A 13,034-nucleotide genomic window follows, 5' to 3' on the forward strand; every position below is an offset into this window, starting at 1 on the left:
TCAATGAAAAACTAAGATGTTGCAACACGTAATGAAAAACTAATGATTGATGCTTCTCATCTCTCTCCGTTCCTGTCTGTCTGTCCTTGTCTATCCCTCTCTCTGACTCACTCTCTGTCTCTGTAAAAAGAAAAAATAATAATAATAATAGCTTGTCCTTGTGGGCTATAGATGATCCCCATATTATGAAGAATTTAATAATGTTGACAAAAGTTGGTAAAAGCTCAACTAGTATAAGCAGGGGCATTGTCAATTTTTAAAGCAACAGGCTTTCCAAGAGTTGAAAAGGCCACTAAGCAATGAGCTATAAACATGTTTAACACTTTCCCGTTTGTGCTGTGGCAACAAAAATCAGAAAATGTATCTACACAAACATGTACCCATCTTAGTTTATTGAATGAAGGAATATGGGTCACACCCATCTGCCACAGGTGATCAGGACAAAGTCCTCAGGGTTAATTCTGGTAGAAGAGACTGGGGAGTGGATTTGACAATTGGGATGTTGTTTAATCAATCCAGCTTGTTCTCGAGTAAGACTGAATTCTCTTCAAAGGCTGCTAGCCTTCTGATGACATTGCTGATGGGCTGCCAGAGCCATCTCATAAGGGCTTATAGCCTGTACATGGGCTACAAGTGTTATAAAGTAGCATATTTTAATTCTGCGGGATACATAGAGACACCAGAGCAGGATACAGAAGAATTTTTAGGAAGAGATTTACTAATAAGCTGGCTACATATGACTTACACAGGGTATAGCTAACCCAAATTGTGTAGCCTTGAATATCGCTCTGAGGCTAGTTATATAATAGACTTGATCACATACAGGAGGGGGAGCATGACACAATAGTCAATCATTAACAAGCTTACAACATTCATCTATAGGATCTATTGAAAGGAAAAAAAAAACATTCCTACATATTAAAACTTACAATGTAACAGAATAGTGAAAAATGTCATTTTACATATCAATAGAGTAGCAATAAATGTCGTTTTACATATCAAGACATTCCCAAATCTTCTAGTGTCTACACCCAATCCCTGTCACAACAGAGAAACGGTAAGCTTAGGATAAGAACAGAGGCCAAATGAAAAATACCCTTGCTAACAGTGTAGGAGATAGCTTATTAGGTTTTCTAATAAGCTAGTCCCTGCTTGTTTACTTTACAAGTTTCTATACACAGTGTGTCCGTAAAGTCATGATGCACTTTGACCGGTCACAGGAAAGCAACAAAAAATGATAGAAATGTGAAATCTGCACCAAATAAAAGGAAAACCCTCCCAGTTTCTGTAGGATGATGTGGCAGCATGTGCGAATGCGCAGATGATGACGTAACACCGTGTATACAGTGGAGCAGCCCACGGCCATGCCAGTCAAGATGTGGACGGTACAGAGGAAAGTTCAGTGTGTTCTGTGGCTTGCTAAATTCAAATCTGTGACCAAAGTGCAACGTGAATATTGTCATGTTTATAACGAAATGCCACCACATAGAAATAACATTACTCGGCGGGATAAGCAGTTGAAGGAAACCGGCAGTTTGGTGAAGAAACTTGTTCTGGTAGGCCATCAGTCAGTGATGAGTCTGTAGAGGCTACAGGATAGCTACCTAAGGAGCCCTAAAAAAATCTGTGCATGAGCCCACACCGAACTGCCCTAAATAGGTATGAAACTGGGAGAGTTTTCCTTTTATTTGGTGTGGATTTCACATTTCTACCATCTTTTGTTGCTTTCCTGTGACCGGTCAAATGTGCACCATGACTTTACGGACACACTGTATATATAAGGGATTTCAAAAAGGGATGATTGTGAAGTCAGTTGGCAATGTGGGAAGGTCACATGAGGAACCAGGTCCGGGGACTTTGGCTGGAACCGCCCATATCCATGCCCACCAAAAAAACCCGCCCAAGGGCACTTTGAAAAAGAATGACTGTCAGCCGATGAAATTTTGCCTCATCATATCAACCCGCCACCACCATACCAATGCTATAAATTACCCCCCAGTGGGGGAGGCTGCGCAACTTCTCTGGCCCATCTCGCGGACCAGTGAACTTTACCCAGGATTCCGCTCTAAATAAAGCTTTTGCTTGTCCACACTTGGTGGCTACACCCTGCTTTCTTCCTCGGCAGAAAATACCTTACAATGATTAATAGAAAGCATATAAAATGTTACAGAATCAAGTTTTTTAAGCAAGGAGGAGTGGTCTCGTGATTCCTTTGTCTAGAGTATAGTCACTCTCAGGACTGGGGGAGGGAGGAAGAGCCAAAATCTGTGTAGGATATGTAAATATTGTGCTTAATGAAAGGGAAAGGAAGTTCTTCAGATAATCTTTATTCTTTCAGGGAACTATAGTTAAACTATGACTAGATGACCCAGTTTTTCTCGTAAGCCAGGAAGCTCCTGAATTATTCTCCCTCCATTCTCTAAAGAAAGGAGGGGGCAAGAAGCCTGACTTTTCCTCTTTAAAATGGCATTGCCAAGCCTGACCAGGTGGTGGCACAGTGGATAGGGTGTCGGACTGGGATGTGGAAGACCCAGGTTCGAGATCCCAAAGTCGCCAGCTTGAGCACGGGCTCATCGGGTTTGAGCAAAAAGCTCACCAGCTTGGACCCAAGGTTGCTGGCTCGAGCAAGGGGTTACTCGGTCTCCTGAAGGCCTGTGGTCAAGGCACATATGAGAAAGCAATCAATGAACAACTAAGGTGTCACAAGGAGAAACTGATGATTGATGCTTCTCATCTCTCTCCGTTCCTGTCTATCCCTCTCTCTCTCTGTCCTTGTTAAAAAAAAAAAAAAAAAAATTTAAATGGTGTTGCCCAAACTAAGTTTTACAGTTCTTTGGCACCTTATCACACAAGGTGATAAATTTTTGAATTGTCTTTGGATAGATGTTCTGGAAGACCAGAATGAGACCTTATGTGTCCAATAAAACATGGATATTGGCAGGCTTGTATAACCTTCTGAAGCTTTGTAAACAGATAGAAATACATCTCTGAATGAGTATGGCCCATGGTTGCAGTTTCAATAACTTGGTCTACTCCAAATGTATAGGCACTATCGCTGTATACATTAGGGGCTGAGAAGAAAATTGAGCCAACACTAAAAGCAAAGCATGTAACTTCGCACTTTGTGCTGACTGATATTTGTTTAACTTGAGTTTTATTTGCATGGTAAAATCCTGCTTTACCTGAGTTGGAGCTGTCAATAAATACTGTTAGGGCACTAGTAATAGGCTGTGATAGTATGACCTCCAGAAACACAAAACTAGTAGTTAAGGCAAATTGAACAAGTTTTTCAGCTGGATAGTGTTTATCAATTATCTATCTAACCTGAGTATGTGACAAGGGCTATCACAGGGAGTAGATGCCAACCAAAGTCAGTTTTGTTGAGAAACTGTAAAGGGAACAACAATGGCAATGCGCTCTTGGCCATTAACTTCCCAAGGCGAAACCTGGCCTTGATAATTAGTCCTGTCATCAAAGTCAGGAAATCGAGTTAAAGCAGGGGTCTCAAACTCGCAGACCATGCGGCCCGCCGAACAATTTTGTGCGGCCCGCAGACTAATCCACGAAGTTCAAAATATTTTGGATAAAATTAAGTAAGCCTAGGGGGGCCTACTTGTATTTTTCATTTCTCTAGCATCCTAGCTAGATATTAGCTTAGTTAACAGCAGTTGTGATGCGAACTACAGTTTCTGGTCGTTTTGTGACACTGAGTAAACTGCATGTATGATTGTGTTTGTTGTACTGATTTTTTGTTTGTTTGTTTTCAACTGCAGTGAGAAAAGTGTTGTGTAACAGTTGCCTTTTGTAGACCTAGTGCGGCCTGTGGAACGGCTGTGATCTTGCTCTGCGGTCCACATACTGAGTTGAGTTTGAGACCCCTGAGTTAAAGGTTTTATAGGAGTATGTGTTAAATATGGGCATTGTAAAATGCCTTTAGGCTGCCAAACTCTCACAGTAGGAGAAAGTGTGGTGGGAAGTATAAGGACAGTGACAGGCTTTGTGGGATAAAGGCAAGTAAACTGAGCCTTTGTGATGGCATATTCTACTAAAGATAAAGTTATTTTTGCTAAAGGAGTTAATGTCCTAATAGAAGAAAGATAGAGTCACCTAAAGCAACAAAAATAAAGGCCTTAATTGTGCTGTAGTTAATTGTAAGGAAGGACATATCAAATCAATGTCCTCTAACAATTTTTGAAAATCATTTAAGGTTTTTAATGTTTCTAGCCTAAATTGCAACTTTTTGAGGCCAGATAGTTCTGTCCTCTATTATATGCCTTAAATAGAAAAAGGGAGAAGTCTTTTGTACTTTTTCAAGTGCAATCTCTACTCCAGTTTTAATAACAGCATCTTGTAAGTCTAAAAACAGCTGGTATAAGGCAGACTCCTGGGAGGGGCTAATTAAAATATTATTTATAGAATGAGTGATGTGAGCCTGAGGGTATGTGATTCTTAGGGGTGGAATAGCTTCTGCTACAAACTGTTGACAGAAGGTAAGACTATTTGCCATACCCCGAGGCAAAATTTCCCATTGAAATCTCTGCATTGGCTCTGCAAAATTAAGGCTGGGAAAGCTAAATGCAAAACATTTGCAATCCTCTGGGTGTAAGAGAATGGTAAAAAGCAATCCTTCAAGTCCAGCACAATAAGAAGGTGAGATCATGGAATTGCCATGGGGGAAGGAAATCCAGATTGCAATGCTCTCATAACTTTCATGGTTATATTTCTCTTAGATTTTGTAATATTTGCCATTTCCCTGATGTTGGGCAGATAAAATGTATTATGCTCACTTTTTAAAGATGGCACTGCCCACATGGAGGCCATTGCCCAGGTGATATTAATGTGTGTTGGGGGCAGGCTGTAGGCAGGCAGAATCCTTGTAGCCTGGAGCTTGGTTTTAGGACTAAGCCTTTCCCACCCTCTTTGATGTGGGGTGGTACAATCCCATCATGCCCCAGATAAGTGACTTTGTATTAGAGACTTTCCTATTTTGTATATTGGATTAAAGATTTGGATTTCTACACTATAAAATAGGGGCAGAACGGGAGCTTGAGCTCTTGGTTCCTGAGATTATCATTAGAGAGCAGAGAGGAGAGCAGAAAGAGGCCACGTGGAGTAGGCCAGGAGAAGCAGCCAAGATGGTGGAGTGTTGAGTGAGAAGCCAGTTGGTGCAGAGTTTGTGCAGGGAGAAGGAAGGAGATGGGGAACAGAGGTGAATAAGTCTGGTGAGCTAGAAACCTTTGATTCTAGGAAACTCGGATAAGTCAGTAAGCTTTGTGAGCACTGAATGGGAGTGGGTTTTGGAGCCCAGTGTGTGTTTTTATTTGCCCGCCAGGTGCAAGCTAGGATTAAAGATAATGGCCCATCAGTTTTTGGCTCCGTTGTTTCTTTACCGGCTGTCCGAATCCAATGCGAACCAGCATGGGCCAGGCTGCTGTGATGGTAGCCCTGGTTTCTGGCTTTACATTTGGTGTAGTCTATGGCAGGATTCAATACAAATCAGAATGGAGCCACCACCACCTTTTAGCGGTGAAATACAGGACTGGCTGCTGTTATGATTCCCCATGGCTGTCCTTTTGGGGACCGTAGGCTGTCTGACTTTTACAGCCATGTGTGAGGAAACCAAGAGCTCTGTGGAAGAGGCTGTCCAGGACCTGCAAACCGAGCAGTGGAAGGAGCTGGAGTAAACGTGGGAGAAACCAATGCTGACCCTGGAGCTGGAGGAAGTGCTGGAGGAGGAGGCTGACCAGGTTTGCGAGATTTGCCTGGAAATGGAGCAGCTGCTGGAGGAGGATTCACAGGTTCATGAGTTGCAGATTGCCCTGGACATTGTGGAGAGCCAGCAGCTGCAGGAGGTCGGGGCTGAGGCTTAGGCTGAGGCTGAAGCTGAGGCCAGGTCCGGAGCTACAAGGTCTGCAGAGCAGAAGGTGGCAGTGGCTGGGGCTTGAGCCCAGCAGCCGGAGCTGGTGTTTTCAGCTCCTCTTTGGAAGATGAGGAGAATTGGGCTGGAGTTGCAATCCGCAGTCTCCAGAAAGTGAAAGCCCAGCTGGAAGCAGCACCTACTATGGCCCTGGTAGGTCTGCAATTTTGGGACACCATGTGCTCCTCTTTGGGACAGTGTAAGACCTGCCAGGATGGCAGGGATGAGGGGGGTAGCTGATGCCCCATGTGCGTGGACTGGTTTCCTGGACTATGACCGGAGTGGGCATTGGCTCCTTTGTTGGATGGACTTATGGATTTTGGACAATGTGAAATACCCTGATGGGGGTGGGGAGTGACTTTGCTGGAGGCCCTTCCCTTGCCCCGGGAAGCTTTTCCTGTGGCTAGAAAGAAGGCCAAGGACATTTTGGGCTTTGGGCTAAGTGCTCAGAGACTAGTGAAGTATACCTCTGTAATTGTTGAAACTGTATGATTTGTGCTGTTGTAATTTGTGTAATGTGCCTAATTTCCTTGCACAGGGATGCCAGTGATGTAGACTGTGGGTAGTAAAGTGAGCATAGGGGTGGATTGTTGGGCAGATAAAATGTATTATGCTCACTTTGTTAAAGATGGCACTGCCCACGTGGAGGCCATTGCCCAGGTGATATTAATGTGTGTTGGGGGCGGGCTGTGGGCAAGCAGAATCCTTGTAGCCTGGAGTTTGGTTTTGATGTGGGGTGGTACAATCCCATCATGCCCCAGATAAGTGACTTTGTATTAGAGACTTCCCTATTTTGTATATTGGATTAAAGGTTTGGATTTCTACACTATAAAATAGGGGCAGAATGGGAGCTTGAGCTCTTGGTTCCTGAGATTATCATTAGAGAGCAGAGAGGAGAACAGAAAGAGGACATGTGGAGTAGGCCAGGAGAAGCAGCCAAGATGGTGGAGTGTTGAGTGAGAAGCCAGTTTTTTCTCTTTCCACCCCCACCTTTTCCACCCTCTACTGGGTATATACCCCCCAAAATAAAAAACATGGGTATGTAAAGACACATGCACACCCATGTTCATTGCAGCATTGCTCATTGTGGCCAAGACATGGATACAATCAAAATGCCCTTCAATAGAAGACTGGATAAAGAAGATGTGGTACATATATACAATGGAATACTACTCAGTTGTAGAAATGTTGACATAGTATTATTTACAATGACATGGCTGAACCTTGATAACATTATACTTAGTGAAATAAGTAAATCAGAAAATGCTAAGAACTGTATGGTTCCATACATAGGTGTGACACAAAATTGAGACTCATGGACACAGAGAAGAGTGCAGTGGTTACCTGGGGAAGGGGCATAAAGATAAACAAATATAGGGTGACAGAGGAGGATTTGACTTTGGGTGTTGGGTATACAGCATAAGCGACTGTCCAAATGATGTGGAGATGTTTTCTCTGAATCTATGTACTCTGGTTGACCAATGTCACCCTGTTAAATGTAATTATTTAAAAAGAAATAAAAATGGAATACACTAAACAAAATGAAACTTCATGTGATCTCTGTGAAATTGCCTGAAATTCCCAGCTGATTTCTCTGTGCCACTACATTAAAAAAAATCATTTCTTAAATCTTTGAGCAGGTCATATAAGTAACATTCTGTGAACAACAAAATAAAAAGACACTATAGTAGGTTTTGTATTAAAGTAAGAGATAACTGCATAAAGAGTTTCTATAACCAAAACTCATCATCATAGGAAAAAAGTTGATTGTACAGAAATGCAATGTACAGAAAGTCATTCACATTAGAAATTTCTGACATTTCTATTTGGCTAGTAACTGATCAGTTTTGTTGAATTACCTATGTTGAAGCATCACTTCCATCTGAAGACGTGCACACACATTACTTTACTCTCAGTCCCATTTCTCTTACATTACATCTTCAGGTTACAAATGTATGTTATACATTTTTGTGTATCAAACCAAGTCAATTTGTTTATGTGGAATTGAAAAAAATATATGTGTATTAATACATACACTCAAAAAAAAAAAGAACTTCTGCCTAACCAAACAGTGGCGCAGTGGATGGAGCATCGTACTGGGGCACAGAGGAAAAAAGTTAAAAACTCTGGGGTCACCATCTTGAGCACAGGCTCATCTGGTTTGAGCAAGGCTCACCTGTTGGGCCCAAGGTTCTGGCTTGATCAAGGGGTCACTAGGTCTGGTGTAGCCCCCCAGTCAGGGCACATACAGGAAGGCAATCAAAGAACAACTAAGGTGCCACAATGAAGAATTGATGCTTCTCATCCCTCTCCCTTCCTGAACCTTTTTCTGTCTCTGTCTCTTTCTCACAGACACACACACACACAAAAGAACTTCCTAATTATAAGAGAGTGGATTTTCTTCATTTAGTAAATTTGTGAACCAGAGCACTGCAATATTGGAGGTGAGCAGCAGTTATACAGGAGACCACAAGGGAGATAAAACCAGACCCAGGGATTACTCACAAGCTGTGGAGGAACAACACAGCATGCCCGAGGCTATTCATGGAGACCTTGGCAGAAAGCTAGAAAAAAAGCAGAACCCAGAGCATATACCTTTTGTTTTTTTTCTTTTTTTTTGACAGAGACGAAGAGTTAGAGAGAGGGACAGACAGGGACAGATAAAAATAAAGAAATGAGAAGCATCAATTCTTCATTGTTTTACCTTAGTTGTTCATTGATTGTTTTCTCATATGTGCCTTGACCAGAGGGCTATAGAAAAGTGAGTGGCACCTTGTTCAAGCCAGTGATCTTGAGCTTCAAACCAGTGACCATGATGGTCCCACACTCAAACCAGCAACCCCACACTTAAACTGCTGAGCCTGCACTCAAGCTGGTGACCTCAGGGCCTCAAACCCGGGTCCTCCACATGCCAGTTTGATGCGCTATCCACTCCACAACCACCTGGTCAGGCTGAGCATATGCTTTTAATAGGATCCATTTAGATAATCCTCAAAGTTCTAGAGATAACTTTAGATTGTTAAAAATAAACTAAAACAGCGAGGTTTTGGTAAGTTATGCAGAAAACTTATCTAAGGTGATACATGGCGAAAGCCTTGAAGTGTGAGAAATTCTGTTGCTCACAGTGTTGATGAGTAAGGTTCGCATAGTGTGTAAAGCTTTCCCATGTTCCTTATGTCTGTTCCTCGTCTATCCAGTATTGTCAGATATTGAGTAAGATATGTATAAGGGCAGACTTTCTAACATAAATTGCATTTTAAGGCTTAATTATCTGATCTCATTGAGGCTTGAACAAAATTTAAAAGTTTTATTAAATTATGGACATTTTTCACTGTTCATGCCCATATTTAATTCTGCAATGCTCACCAAGTTCTCAGCGCAGATAGAAGGCTTTGCAACATACTTTACAATTATGAGGTGTCTCTATGGCTTGTAGTCTTTTGCTCAGAAAGATGAGAAAAGTCATTTCAAGTTTTGCCACAATCTCCATATTTGTAAGGCTTCTCTGGAGAATAAATTTTCAAATGTTGATTAAGATTCCGCTGACAACCAAAAACCTTATTACATTCCCTAAAAATGTAAGATTTCTGTCCAATATGAAATCTCTGATTTTGAGGAAGGTTTCAGGATTGGCCAAAGGCAGTGGCACATTCACTACACTGATAGCTCTGAGGAGCATTTTCCCCCCATTTTCTGTTGCATGAGGTTTTAGATCTTGTTCTATATATTTCTGCATCATTGATTCCAAATCTGAAATGTTTTTGGTGTATGCTTTAGTTTTTATGCAATTTTAATTTCATCTTGATACAGTTAATGGCATGCATTGGTTCTTAAATTGAGGTTAAAGGGCAATGACTCTTGGATTGAACACAACCACAAGGCAATTCATGTTTTACAAACATCACTTTTACATAATTGTAGTTGTTTTTAAATGTAAAGAATTATTATCTGATAAAAACACCCTCTTATTTTGTTTTAAGATTGAATCATGGCTTCTTTGAGTAGGTGTAAATGTAAGAAGAGTCCTGACACCTGTTATATATGTGGCTGCTACACACTTCAATGTCAAAGGCACAATATTTTATCATTTGTGACACATGCATATATTGCCTATTTTCAAGTTCCCCTTGGCAATCAAAACAAGAATTGGGCTCCTCATATTGTGTGTCATAATTGTGAGAAAATGCTTCATGACTGGACAAAAGGAAAATGCAAAGGAATGCCTTTTGGTATTTCCATGGTTTGGTGTGAACCTAAGGAACACACCAGTGACTGTTATTTCTGTCTGATCCATACAAAGGGCATTGGCAAGAAAAAATGGCATATGATCACATATCCTAATATTCCTTCAGGAATACTACCTATCCCATACACTGAGACACTCCTGGTTCCAGTTTTCAATGGTTTTATTTCTTCTAAGAATAAAGAAAGTGAACATGGTGATCAAGTGTATTTTGATAAGATGCATGAGGAAATGGTTGTAGAAGTTGAAGGGTCTTCTTCTGATGCCAAGTAGTCATTAACCCCTCAGCTGTTTAGCCAACCGAATTAGTAAGAGATTTGGGCCTATCAAAGAGGGCAGCTGAGTTGTTATTAGCCTCCAGGCTTCAAGAAAAGAATGTACTTCACCAGGCAGCTAAAGTATCCCATTTCAGGAAGCATGAAGAAATTTTTGTGGATTTTTTTTCTGAAGACAAACACTTTGTTTACTGTCATGATATTAGTAGTCTTCTCAGCCAGCTAAGTGTTACCACTTACAGTCCAACAGAATGGTGGCTATTTCTTGACAGCTCTAAATGGAGTCTAAAATGTGTTCTCCTACACAACAGTAATGTTTATGCAGTGGTTCCAATTGGTTATTCAACTCATCTGTGAGAATATTATAATGACATAAAAATTATTCTCAATTTTCTGAAGTATGAGGAGCATAATTGCATCATTTGTGTGGATCTTAAAATGGTAAATTTCCTGCTAAGACAACAGAGATGTTTCACAAAGTATCCTTGCTTTCTATGTTTGTGGGACAGCAGAGCTCTGGAGAAACACTGAACACTGAAGGAGTGGCCAAAACATGAAGCTCTGGAAGTAGGGATACAAAATATTGTAAATGAACCTGTAGTTAATTGAGACAGGATTATTTTCCCCCACTTCACATCAAACTTGGCTTAATGAAGCAGTTGGTTCAGGCTTCAAATAGAAAAAGTAAATTCTTTCAATACATGATATTATTCCTGCCTTGTCTTTTGAGAAGATAAAAGCAGGTGTATTCAATAGACTTCAAATTTGAACCCTCATACGTGATGAAGAAGTTGCCAGCAAGATAAATAAGGAGGAAAAAGCAACATGGCAGTCTTTTGTGGCAGTTACAAAAACTTTCTTGGCAACAACAAAACAGAAAACTATGAACTTCTGGTTCAAAGGATGCTGTTGGCTTTCTGTGACATTGGATGTAACATGAGCGTTAAGATTCACTTCCTGAACAGTCACCTTGATAAGTTTCCAGAAAATCTTGGAGCTGTTAGTGATGAGCAGGGAGAACGCTTTCATCAAGATCTGAAGACGATGGAAGAGCATTATCAGGGGTGATGGGACAGAAATATGATGGCACACTACTGCTGGAGCATCAAATGAGATTGTCCTCAACAAGTACACAAACACAAAAGCTACAAACACAAATTTTTGCCTGAATAAAATTTAAGTAAGTTTTGCGCAAATTTTATGATTAAAATAAGTGTTTTAATATGTCCTATTTTAAAATTGTAGACAAATTCTGATGCAATTATATGTTTTACTCTATTTACTGCATTATATAAATTATTATATTTTCACAAAGGTGATGACCAAGAAGACATTCTACTTTATTATGTTAAACTAAATGTTAAAAAATTTACAATAAGATTAAAACTTAAAATCTTCAATTGGAAAAAAACTGTAGCTTACAGAAAAAAACTAATGTCACATTTGAGATCAGCACACTCAAATTAGGTAAGAACAAGTGCTTCTGTGGGTGCAACAAAAAGTTTGTTCCCCAGTGTAGCTCTTCTCTCTAATATGAAGTTTCTGATATTCATTAAAAACTGAGAGCCTGACCAGGTGATGGCACAGTGGATAGAGCATCAAACAGGGATGCCAAGGACCCAGGTTCAAGACCCCAAGGTCGCCAGCTTGAGTGTGGCCTCATCTGGTTTGAGCAAAAGCTCATCAGCTTGGACCAAAGGTTGCTGGCTCAAGCAGAGGGTTACTCAGTCTGCTGAAGGCCCGTGGTCAAGGCACATATGAGAAAGCAATCAATGAACAATTAAAATGTCTCAATGTGCAGTGAAAAACTAATGATTGATGCTTCTCATCTCTTCGTTCCTCTCTGTCTGTCCCTGTCTATCCCTCTCTCTGACTCTCTCTCTCTCTCTCTGTAAAACAAAACAAAACAAAACAAAACTGAGAAATGGCCAAAGGTTCTGTTACATTCCCCACATTTAAAGGGTTTCTCACCAGTATAAATCCTATGATGAGAAGACTATACTTTCAGGGATCATTTCTATAGTTTGTTACTAGAGAAGTTTCTCTGATCGTGTAGAGTACCCATTCCTACAACAATACAACCTTCCTAGACTGAGTCAAGAAGAAGCAGAAAGCCTAGACAGACCTATCAGTAGAGAAGAAATAGAAAAAACCATTAAAAACCTCCCCAAAAATAAAAGTCCAGGCCCTGACGGCTATACCAGCGAATTTTATCAAACATTCAAAGAAGACTTGGTTCCTATTCTACTCAAAGTCTTCCAAAAAATTGAAGAAGAAGCAATACTTCCAAACACATTTTATGAGGCCAACATAACCCTCATACCAAAACCAGGCAAGGATGGCACAAAAAAAGAAAACTACAGACTAATATTCTGTATTCAACTCTAATGAATACAGATGCTAAAATACTAAACAAAATACTAGCAAATCGAATACAACAACATATTAAAAAAATAATACATCATGATCAAGTGGGATTCATCCCAGAATCTCAAGGATGGTTCAACATACGTTTAAAACGGTTAACGTAATACACCATATCAACAAAACAAAGAACAAAAACCACATGATCTTATCAATAGACGCAGAAAAGGCTTTT

The 13,034-nt window shown here is 40.5% G+C and overlaps 1 pseudogene; it reads left to right on the plus strand.

Moving 5' to 3' along the window:
- Positions 1-12,427: 12,427 nt before the first annotated feature.
- Positions 12,428-12,501, plus strand: LOC136332564 (small nucleolar RNA U3; annotated as a pseudogene).
- Positions 12,502-13,034: the final 533 nt, after the last annotated feature.

Source organism: Saccopteryx bilineata, chromosome 3, assembly GCF_036850765.1.
Source record: "Saccopteryx bilineata isolate mSacBil1 chromosome 3, mSacBil1_pri_phased_curated, whole genome shotgun sequence".
In the NCBI taxonomy this organism is placed as follows: Eukaryota; Metazoa; Chordata; class Mammalia; order Chiroptera; family Emballonuridae; genus Saccopteryx; species Saccopteryx bilineata.